The 12,042-nt window shown below is 40.5% G+C and overlaps 1 non-coding gene across 1 annotated transcript; it reads right to left on the bottom strand.

The window, feature by feature from the left end:
* Positions 1-896: 896 nt before the first annotated feature.
* Positions 897-969, bottom strand: Trnaa-agc (transfer RNA alanine (anticodon AGC)). The gene has a single exon. It is a non-coding gene; the product is annotated as a tRNA-Ala (tRNA).
* Positions 970-12,042: the final 11,073 nt, after the last annotated feature.

Genomic DNA, 12,042 nt, shown 5'->3' with positions numbered 1-12,042 from the left:
GTTAACCAATAGTGGACTGGCCATATAACTGTGTTTATTGGGGGGCGGGGGGGTGAACAGTGAAAGTAAAGAACTGTGAAACGAAAATGTGCACCTGTTGGTTACATCATTTAAAGTAGTCAGTGTTGAACTTCCACCCCCCATTTTTCAGCCAGTATAACAATGCAGTATGTCAACACCGAGGACAATCAACAACAAAATAAATGTCACACCTTTTGCCACTCATCTCCAGTGCACTCACCTGAAGTAAACAGTGTAGATGGGGATAGTTTGTGTGATGAAGTTTGCACTAAACAGCTATGTATTTAATCTACCTACTGGTCATTAAAATCTCAAATACACCACTCATTCACTTGTAAATAACTACAAAAATGATAAAAAGTGTTGCTCAAACATTGTTATCTACAGTATAATATTTTTTAAATAATTTACTTGAGTAATTTATACTTTCCAAAAATATTTCCTGTCCAGTTCTTGACCTTCCATTGTCTGGACCTTGGACCACAGTCCACCAGTTGCTGACCATTGGTCCAGAGTATTCAAATTAGTACTGTATTCCTAAACAGTAGAGAAGCATAAGGGGTTACCACAAATTCATGACAATCCAGAGGCTATACAAGAATCATATTTGCATTTGCGAACATTCCCAAACTTTGGCTGTACTATGCATTGGTGACAACGAAAATTTGTGCATGTGCTGGGACTCAAACCTGGATCTTCTGCTTAATGTGAGTGGTCACCTTGAGGATGTCCCTGGAGCAACCACAATTTCCGTATGTCGCTGTTTCACACATGCATGGCTGAAGGACATTGCGAAGTACAATGAGAGAGACATAAATTACAGACATTGGCTGCAAGTGGACATTGACTGGAATCAATGGGGAAAGTTAAAAATTTGTGCAGGACTGGGATTCAAACCCAGATCTCCTGCTTGCTAGGCAAATGCTCTGACCACTAAGCCATCTGGACACGGTGATCATTGCAACTGTACAGACTACCCAAGCACACCTCCTGTCAGACCCATATTCTCAATTTATCCACACACTACTAATGCAGTAAGCCCTGCACCTTTATCCTCATTACTCATGGCATTTCGCCGTTTCCCGTAAGGGTTCGAGCCTGATGTGCACTTGCTCTGAAGAGATCATTGGTTGTCTTCGCTCGAATTATACATATATATGGCAGGACAACCAATGAGCTCTTCAATGCATACACCAGGCTTGATCTCTTGTGGGAACAGGTGAAATACTGCTAGTAATTAGGGTAATAGGCAAGGGGCAGTACATTAGTAGTGTGTGGATAAGCTGAGAATTTGGGTCTGATGGGAGGTGTGCTAAGGTAGTCTGTGCTGTTGCAATGACCACTCTGACCAGATGGCCAAGTGGTCAGACTATCTGCAGAGTATGCAGAAGACCCAGGTTCAAATCCCAGTCCAACACAAATTAGAATCTAGAGGTTGTCATTTTGAATCCCTACAAGTACCTTGAAATTTTCATTTTAAATTCTTTACCTAAATAACTTCATTATTTTTATTCAGTTAACTGCATATTTTATATCTAATCCTTTGCCACATGATTATAATGCTTTTATTAACTTTTTTATTTGCCCACTATTTTACAGATGGTTGATCCCACCATTCCCATTGTGAGTTACTGACTGCTTTGTCATCAGGAAATAATTGTGGACAAGAGTGTTTGCCAGTAAGAGAAATTCGGTATAACAACTTAGAATCTACCTTGCTATGAGGGGTATTAAAATAGCTACAATTGTTTTCTTCATAAGTCCCCCCCCCCTCCCAAATTCTTTTCTTAAGTTAGGCAGTATTTCAGCATTTGTGTATCTTGTTTCATCAAAGAAAGATAAAATGTGATTTTCCTCAAATAAATGAAGATTGGACTTCATGGTCCATTTCTGAGAAATATTCCAACACTTTGATTTTTGAGTCATACATGAGAAGCGAAGCCTTAATTAAACCAATATCACTGCCTGCATGTACAAAAATTAAATGCTGACTGGCACTTTTGTTCGACAATATTCCTCACACACTGTCACTTTGCCAACATTTATTTATGTTTGTGAGTCCAAGTTTCATGTAAGTAAACCACTGGCCTCTTCGATTGTTGAGTCTCATTCTTCCATAAATACCTGATGTAGTATACCGTTCTGCAACAATGTCTTCTCATTTGCACACAACACATTTATTTTGGCACATTTTGAAACTTAACCCATAGACAGAACAATTTTTCTACGAATTTCCTTGCTAGCCTTGAAGTCCAGTTTTGTGTGACAAAAGCTGCATAGTTTCCACAAAGTTGGTATTTCTTTATATTGTTCATAATAGAGTAGAAACTAGTGCCAGATAATACAGGGTGTTTATAAATGAATATCGGGATTTTAACACTTTATAATATTTATTATATTAAACTTACAGTTGTAAATGATATGTCAACTGAAAGAGTAACTCAAACAGCTTCACCAAGAACCATATAAATGTTCAGTGTGTGCACCATTTGTCACATGGCACACATCAAGTCTTTAGCTGAGTTCTTCCCAAACGTTGATGTGTGTGTCTTCAGTGATTGTAGCAACAGCTGCTTCAATCCAGTTTCATAATTCAGGGAGGTCTGCTGGTAGCAGAGGCACATACACACAATCCTTGATGAAGCCCCAAAGGAAAAAATTGCATGGCGTTAGGTCGGGTGAACGTGGAGGCCATGCAAAGCAAACCCTGTCATTGGGCCCCTTGCGGCCTATCCAGCACTTGGGTACAGTGAAGTTCAACCAATCGCGTAGCTCACTATGCCAGTGAGATGGCGCACCATCTTGCTGGAAAACGAAGTTCTCTGGCTCATCTTCCAACTGAGGGAAGAGCCATTGCTCTAGTGTATCACGGTAAGAAGTGCCAGTTACAATAGGTTCACCAAAAAAGAAAGGCCCGTAAACTTTCCGTCGAGATACGGCACAAAAAACAGTCACTTTAGGGGAATCTAGTTGCATTTGTACTACCTCGTGAGGATTTTCTGAGCCCTAGATGCACACATTGTGAGTGTTAACATGTCCACTAAGGTGAAAGGTCAATTCATCACTGAAGACAACATCATCCAGAAAATTTTCATCGTCATGAAACAACAATTCGTTTCAGAAGTTGACACTTAATCCATGGTCTGCCAGCTTTAGAGCCTGTAATAACTGTAAACAGTAGGGACGTAGTTGTACACGTTTTCTTAAAACTTTCCAAACATTTGACACGGGAACTTGTAATTCACGACTAGCCTTCCACACTGATTTCTTTGGGCTATGAGTGAACGACTCTCTCACTCGCTCAACAGTCTCTTCACTAACTCTTGGTCAGCCTGTGCTCTTCCCTTTACAAAGGCAGTCAGTATCTTCAAATTGATGATACTATCTATGAATGTTATTATCACTTGGACGATCACAACCGAACTTCAGCCAGAAAGCACGTTGCACAGTAACCACAGATTTAGTCTTTGCAAACTGCAAAACACAAAACGCTTTCCGTTCACTAGTCGCCATCTTCGCTACTACTGCTGTCTAGTGGATTGCGGTGGAAACATTGTGCACTGCACATGCACACTGGTACCAAACACGGCCGTTTGAGTTGCTCTTCCATTTGACATATCATTTATAAGTGTAAGTTTAATGTAATAAATATTATACAGCGTTAAAACCCCAGTATTCATTTATAAACACCCTGTATGTTTAACCATATTGTCAACTGAATACTTACTGAGAGCATCTTGCTTCTCTTTCTTTGGCATAGAAATTTAAATTCCACTCTGTTCGACTTTATGCCGCTTGTTCCATAATTTGTAAACCATCCTCTTGCTCACTTTGCTATTTTGGTTGCAAGTTTTGTCACCTCTGTCAGTACGATAACTCTGTGGGGACATCGAGACACAGAGAAAAAGAGAGTTGCAGACTAGCACTGCGGAGTGAGGGTGTGGAACGTCTGTATGCTGGACGCCAGTTTGTGTCGAGTGATGTTAGATGGTGGATGCCTCCTGTACTGTCCAAAGTTAATAAACGTTTATTTAGACATATCTGTGTGTGTGTGTGTGTTACTTATGTGTCACCTGTGGAGGTACACTGATCAACCAAATCATTATGATCACTGACCACCATGACACTGGATGCTGCCCGATGGCATTCCAGGCAAGTGATGTGCTAACAAAAGTATGTACATGGAGCAGACACAGATCACCCTAGCAAAGATACGGGCTACAAATGGGAAAAATCCACTGAAGTAAGCAACTTTGACAAAGTTCAGATTATTATTATTATGCAGAGCTATCTTGAAAATGGTAAATCTGTTAGATTGTTCGCATGCTACTGTTGTGAGAATCTATGAAAAGAGGTTAAATGACAGTGAAACTACCACTAGACACTAAATGGTTGGATGTCCAAACTCTTCACAGTATGTGAGGTTCGGAGGCTTGTCTTCTTTGTGAAGTAGGATAGATGGTGACATGTGACATCTCTGCCAAAAGAGCATAATGCTGGTGCATGCAACAGAGCACACCATTCATCGTACGTAGTTGAACATGGAGCTCCGCAGCAGACCATCACATGTTAACCCAACAACATCGTCAGTTATGGCTGCAGTGGGTATATGACCATCAGAATTCAACCATCTATCAATGGAAACATGTCGGCTCCTTGGGTGAATCACATTTTTACTACATTAGGTCATTGGTTGTCTCCAAAAATGATGTCATCGAGGTGAGCTTGGAGCATCTCATGGATGCAAGCTGGTGGGAGCAGCATTATGCTATGGGAGACATTCTCTTGCACTTGCATGGGACCTGTGGTGGTAATCAATGACACACTAACAGCTGCAAACCACCTTGATCCCTTCATGCTTGATATCTCCCCTGACGGTGATGTCATCTTTCAGCCATATAATTGTCCATGTCTCAGAGCCGGAACTGTGCTACAGGGGTTTTAGGAACATTATAGTGAACTCACATAAATGTCTCGGCGACCAAGTTTGCCTGATGTAAACACTATGGAATCCATCTGGGTTGCTATTAGGTGCCATCACTGTGTACACAAATCAGCAGCCATTATGTACACAAATTACGTGACCTGTGCATAGACATCTAATGCCACATACCTCCACAAACCAACCAACAAACTATCGGATTTATGATATGCAGAATCAGTGATGTATTTAGTTCCACAGATGGACAGACAAACTATTAAGCAAGTGGTCACAATGTTTTGGCTCATCAGTGTGTACTTCCACATTGGAGACACCAACTACAGTGGACACCAAGTTATTTGTGAAATATGGTTGTGTGCCATGCTGTTGCACATTTAACAGTGGATGCAAAGCTTACTCATTCATAGTTCGTTGCAGGTCTATGGCCACAAATTTATGAACACAAGTCACAGTGCAGTGCAACCATTACCTTTGTCAACAAGCTGTGTGGAATATGGGACAACAAGTGTGCTCAAACTTTGCCTCACAAAATACAATGACTGTGGCTCAACAGTGGTTGCTATTAGTGCCTTTATTAGTGAACATGTATGCCAACCTGCTTAAAGGACGATTCGTATTCAGTTTTTGCGTGACTGGACATGAAATCGATAGTGTCTTCTACATGCATTTCACCACAATTGTCAATACTTGGTGCTATTGCCTCATATGTGCAACCTTTGTGCAACATCAGCACGGTGTTCATAGCTCCGACTGCACCAAATTTTATAGATCCAACACTGAGTCTTTCCATTCAGCTCAAGCTGTACAACTGTTATCAAGATTCACAAATAGTTTAGAGCAATACCACAACAGAAACTCCCACCCTCCTGATCCAACCAAGTGTCATTGTCTTTTACTATGGCTGAGTGAATGTTCACTTCAATAGTTGTTGTCAGTCACAATTAAAAATTTGTGATGTTAATTTGTCATCTCATGGAACACTCAAAAATGATAAGCGACATTATCCTTTCCTTTCTGCCACTCAACAAGCATGATGCACCAAAAACAGCATTACAGCAATGAGGTGCTCACCCTCCTGAACAACAGGTGTGGGAAGACATGTACGAAGAGCAACTCACCCAGGGCACCCCTCTACAATTGTGGCATTTTCTACATTCATTAGTTGACTCCACACTAATGATGACCCTAACCACTGTACATTATAGATTATGAAACTTCTATCTCAACTACAGCTTGCAATGCCTGTGCATGAGGCAGAACCACTAATTAGGAAGTTGGATCTAGTGGACAGATCAATTCAGTGGCACAACACAGGCAGAATGTCAATTTGGGCACCCTCGCCTCCTCCTCTCAGTTGGCTGGCACATGCTCTGAACAATTGCTATGCTGCTGACCTCATGTGCAGCAGACATCATGAGTTACCCTCCGAGCCTTTAAGGAATGAATACTGCACCAGCTGACCGCACCTCCTCTCACCTGCAACACTGCTGGTTTCATATACACTACAGTGCATCCGCATGCAATTTTCACCAGCCCTGCAACAACTGCACCACAACACCAAGTCACCTCTCTTCTACCACAGCAACTTTGCACAAGGGTGCCTATACATTTGAGACTGCCACACAAACTCTGCTTCCTCATCAACACAGGGTCAGATATGTGCATGGTGCCTCGCTGTCTATTTGAACCAAACACTGGAAACTTGGGAGTGCAACTGCATGTGGCAAACATCACAGTCATCCATATACAGGGCACATGGGATCTGGTAGTGCATCTTTCTGGTGAGTTACATTGTGTACGGACCTTCTACATCAACAATATCACTGAACTGGATATAAGAGCAGACTTCCTCCACAAGTTAAACATTTTGCCTGATCTTTACTGTGGTGCCTTATACCACCATGACTCACAACAGTGCATTTTGGGCATTCCTGCCCCAACTTCATCATAAGCTGTGAACCACAGTTATCTCCTTCCGATGGCACATGTCGTGGCCTTCGCCGAAGCGGCCCCCCTCCTGCTCAATTGCATTGAAATCAACACAGTTCAGGATCAACTGTATGGGGATCATGTCTACTGGATATGATTCCAATCTGCCAAAGATGACCTATGACATCACATACATGAAATGTCCCTCACACTGACACGTGTGCAATCAATCCTACATCTGCCGCACAACAACTTAGCAACAGCGCATGTGGGCACTTCCCGCCTGGGTGGACATACCTCACTGCTGAAACCCGCCAATACTGCAACACACAATGTGGTCCACTGCCAGACAGTACAGGTTAGTACAGTTATCTCACTAGATTACTCCTCTGCAATGGGTCCAGCCAGTGCCTCATGCAATATGCTAAGGGTTAGACTATCAGTGCACAATTAGAAAGGGTATTATGCACCATAAAAACACAACCATTAGTCGATCTGTTCACCAAAAGGCACAGTGCCTCACACCAGCTCTTCTTCAGGCAGCCAAGAGAGTGACAGGTGTTACGTTGCACGTGGACATCATCTGTCCTTCATACAGTGCCTGAGCATTGCCAATAAACTGGTACTTGAAAATGATGGTTCTGTGAAGCTGTGGGGACTACAGGATGAATAATTCTTACATGAAGATAACCTTGTAGGTGGGGCAGCCGCAGCTATGTGTCTTCACCTGGATTCAGCTGGATTTCAGCTGGATTTCGTCCTTTTTTACTGTATCACTACTGGTTTTGTGGCACTAAAAGCAACATCTTCAGATGAACATGAGATTAAAACATGTGTCCACATCCCATGTACACAGTTCCCTATAGATCAGAGAAGCAATCACTATGGTACTACTTGTTTTGGACCCAGCCACTGTACTGGAATCTGGAAGTTTTAAACCATGACATACCATCTTTTAGCGGTGTTTTGTTTTTATTGACAACAAATATTGGGAAAAGATTCCCATCTTTTCTGCTCTAATGTTTTAATCATACGTTCACCTGAAGATGTTGCTTTTAGCACCATAAAACCGGTAGTGATACAGTAATAAAGGACCAAATACAGATGAAACAGTTATTAAAACCCAAGATGAATTTTTACATGATTCACAATAGCTAACCCATGTTAAATATTTAAGATTTCACAGTCACTCATGGGAAACAATCTTTAATGTAAGGAACTGTCGAAAAGCCTGTTATCAGATTACTACGTGCCCAGATGGTATCAATAAACAGCCATCATCACACCATTCAGACTTTTTGATTTCTTGGTGACAACATCCGGACTGAAGTCATGTCACCCACCAGATGAAGCGATGACAATGGACAAGGAGCACATGATCTCCAGCAGTGGCAGCTAATTGCATAGATTCTGTGTAGCTATGTGCATGGAAATATAACCTGTGGGCCACCATTCTGCAAAGCAGTCTTAGTGGAACAGACTCCAGTGTCCAGTCTTCAGAGGGTTCAGTCTCCAGCAGACAGTCAGTTGTCTTCAATGTAGACCTTCAGCAGAGTTCGTCTGGAGTTAGCAACCACCATACAGGAATATTCTATACCGTAAACAGCCTGCAAGGACTGGAACTGCACAGCACATAGTGCAGCAATGTGGGTATGGAACTAGTCTCTGGGCAGGTGTTTACTACTGGAAGTGATAATCAGTTACGGAACTTTATTCTCAGTCTGTGCAGATTAAGTTTGTAACCAGAATTGGATGATAAGGTGTTTGTGAGTAACAATAAATAATTGTTACAGTGCATGGATTGATTTATCTTGACTAACAGTTACAGAATTCTTACACTGGTGTAGTTGTTGGAACCCAAACACATTCGTTGTATGACTGATAGTGTGACCATTACAACATTTTTGTTCAACTCTCAGCTATTATGATGTTCAACACATGTCCCCTTTAGAGTCAATGATGAGACCTGGCACTCAGTTAGGCTTTATTAAAATTTACCCATTTACACATCTCTTTTTCAGTTTACAACCTTTTAACGCCAAAATGAGACCATTTGCATGTGTATTTGTACGTCACCATATTTATAACATTAACATGGGACCGTCTTTTGCAACTTAACTGTGTAGAAAGCCTTTTCTTTCAGTCATTTTTTGGTCTTTTATTGTTTAAGACATTTAGTGAAGGCATAGTTGCTTGTGGAAGTAATTAATTATGAAGCTATATCCCAAAAGTTCAAAACTACACTGTATTTTCTTATGTATGATGTAGGTATTTCTAATGTTGGATGAGTATTATATTCAAGTACTGCCGTAGGCTTTACCTATATAGTTTGCTGTTAAGTGCTTACATTTAGGAAACAGATTGTCACTGAAGTGCAAAGAGTTTGCAGATTCTGACACATATTCTTTTAAGAATAACATTAAATTATCGTTAAGTATCAATTAAATGTAACATTTTAAATAAATTAGAGTAGAGATTGATGAAAATTTCACATTCAGGATCTTGTGTGAGCAAAGATTGATCTGCAGCTTGTTTATTTTCCTTACTTTCACTATTGTGTTCTTTAGCTATAGTAATATAGTTTGGCCAACTCTGCCTACTTTGAATGGATATTCATAACCCAGAAAAAGTCCATCAGATCTATCTGTGGTGGTAGTTCACATATTATTGGAAAGTATTATTTTATCTGATATGTGGATAATAATCTGAACCCAATCAGAAGGAACTGTAGTATTAATTCAGCAAACAAAATATCTAACTACTTTAAATCAAATGTTTGGTACAAACATACATTAATCTGCTTATTTGTGTCATGATGGTGCATTTCATCTCTCTGTTTGCATGGAATCCTAGTTTTAAATTGGGCCTAGCTGGTGAGATGGCAGACCATTCGTCAAAAGACACTCACTGCACACTCATTGTTTCACATGAGTAACATTTAGAGGTAACTTTATCTTATAATCATTAAATTAGGTGTCCTCAAGAGTGATGTACTAAATATGCATGTTCATTTTTGCCATTTGGGCATAACTGCTGGAATATTCCAACTTATGAGAATCTAGTGGTAGTGCCAAATTAAGCTCAAATTAATTAGTTTCCTGATCACTCAGGGGAAGCAGTTTAAAGAAGTGCAAATCATCCTCATGACTGTGTCATAAATTACAACACAAAGCAATTGTCATATAGTCTTTGGCATGCCATAATCAACCGAAAGAAGCTTGGTACAATTACGTCGAAGAACAACACATTTCGCTTAGAAGAAATTTTATTGTCTTTTGCCCATGATTATCAGAACACACCAAGAAACAAGTTTACACCTGCCTCAAGCTGTTGTGTGCACACTGCCTCGGTTGCAGCACTTGCTGTCTCTATGTAGTTTACGAAGCTAGGACCATGAATGCTGAAAGGAAATTCATTAAATCCAGAACTGTTACTTTGATTTCCTGACAATAGGAAGGAGATACAGTGTTGAGGATGAAGGGCCGTTGACAAACTCATTCCCGTCCAGCAAGCGAGTAGCTCTTTCTACAGAATGTAATGATCACGAGTCTGAATGCTGAAATGATGTTTCTACATTATTGTCCAGTGGGACACAGATCTTCAGTGAAGCTTTTGTCTATAAAATTGCTGTTACCACATTCTTCTAGATATTACCACATTAGAAGACATTAAGGTACAAAATTAATTTATAACAGTGTGTTTTAAAAAGCATAGTTTTGACGACTGTATAAATTTTACAGACTGTTTCCACTTTTGATGTAATTAGTGGTTTTCCGTCTATGGTAGAAATAGCCATTCTTGTGGCTCGCTGGTAAGGTGCCAAGGTACAAAACTGATTATGTTGGCTTGGATCCCTGGTCAGTTCTATGACTTTTTTCTGTCACTTTTCACTTCTTTCATCTCTGGAAATGTTTGTTAATGTGAAAAATACTGAGCTACTCCATGGTTTGGAATTCACGTGAAATTGTAGATCTCTTGGTTGGATCAGAGGAAGGTGACAGTATACCACAGCTATCTATACCTAGTGAAGTACTGGCATTCAAACCAACCTTCGGGCTGACATCTTTACGCTAAGTGATTCCTGGCCTCTTTCACAATGATATTTTGCAGATATTTTGACAACATAGTGCAATTAAGACACGTTTCAGCATTAATAACTGAGGTGCTTGTATGGTATTTTGAGAAAGGAATATGTGAATGTATAATGTAATGGCATTCTACCACAGCAGAAATTCCACCAAGTATATACTGTAAATGGGTGTTTGTGTGGAAGTTACCACCAGGGACCCACAGGAATGCACCGCATCAGAGACAACTGTGTGTCATCTGTGAGAGAATGAAATACGTGACATGCAGTTCATGTTCCCAGTATTGTCATTTTACACAACTGGCCAGAATGTAATTTTGTAGTTTTTCACATGTGCAGCAGGTTTCCATCTATTGCATTCAACATCGTGGATGACTCATCGAGAGTCAGTAGCGAATTTACATTGGTCGGGGTCACTGGTGCAGTAAAAATTATTGGACCCAAAAAAGAGTAAATAAGAGATCCTATTAAATATATTTCTAAATAAATAAAAATATTGTTGTGCAGTCTTCAGTCCAAACACTGGTGTGTCTCTTTATCTCTGCATAGCTTTTTACTGTATTGGAGCCTTAGCCTGCCTCTACATCCATGATGGGTATCACATGTTTCTAAAGTTACAGAAACATTTCTTGTAGAGATCACAAAAAACAGCGTGACTAGAGGACATTCATGTCCAGCTTATCGACAATTTTTTGGACTTTGAGAAAGGTCAAATCATTGGCAAGACTGACATCAGAGGTTCATATTGACAGAAACAGCCATATGGCTGTAGTTCAATGACTGCAGAACAAGTGCTGCCAAGACGGACTCAAAACAACAATGTGGCAACAAGTGTGGTCATGTGTTCTTCCAAACGGCCAACACACGAGAAGGTTGGAGGATTGTTTGACTGGCTCTGATGTTTGTTAATGTGAAAAATACTGAGCTACTCCATGGTTTGGAATTCACGTGAAATTGTAGATCTCTTGGTTGGATCAGAGGAAGGTGACAGTATACCACAGCTATCTATACCTAGTGAAGTACTGGCATTCAAACCAACCTTCGGGCTGACATCTTTACGCTA

Source organism: Schistocerca cancellata, chromosome 6 (genome assembly GCF_023864275.1).
Source record: "Schistocerca cancellata isolate TAMUIC-IGC-003103 chromosome 6, iqSchCanc2.1, whole genome shotgun sequence".
Classification (NCBI taxonomy): Eukaryota; Metazoa; Arthropoda; class Insecta; order Orthoptera; family Acrididae; genus Schistocerca; species Schistocerca cancellata.
The sequence above is the reverse complement of the archived record's forward strand: the minus strand, read 5'-3'. Positions and strand labels throughout refer to the sequence as shown.